This window comes from Brassica oleracea, chromosome C8 (genome assembly GCF_000695525.1).
Source record: "Brassica oleracea var. oleracea cultivar TO1000 chromosome C8, BOL, whole genome shotgun sequence".
In the NCBI taxonomy this organism is placed as follows: domain Eukaryota; kingdom Viridiplantae; phylum Streptophyta; class Magnoliopsida; order Brassicales; family Brassicaceae; genus Brassica; species Brassica oleracea.
This window is the reverse complement of record NC_027755.1, coordinates 4,597,383-4,597,853: the sequence shown is the minus strand read 5'-3', so window position 1 is coordinate 4,597,853 and position 471 is coordinate 4,597,383.

The window sequence follows — 471 nt, the reverse complement described above, 5'->3', positions numbered from 1 at the left end:
GCGGGATCGATCTGCCTCACTGCGGTCCGCTCGTCATAGACCTCGTCATACGAGATCTGGAAGTCAGAAGAGTACTCATTGACACGGAGAGCACGGTAAATGTAATCTTCCGCGACACTCTCAATCGGATGAGCATTGAACTCGGAGAAGTAATTCCAACTCCGAAACTGCTCACAGGCTTTTCTGGTGAAGTATCGATGACCCTCGGATCAATTCAGCTACCTGTCATGGCCAAGGAGGTCACAAAAATCGTAGAGTTCGCTGTAGTCGATCATCCTGCCATCTACAACGTGATCATGGAAACCCCTTGGCTCAACGCTATGCAAGCCGTTCCATCGACGTACAACCTGGGCGTCAAATTCCCGACCCCAAACGGAGTCGCAGCTATCTGGGGATGTCAGAAACAGTCGCGACTGTGCTTCCTCGCAGAACACAAGTTAAGACAGATGACAACCTCTGCAACGGCAAATC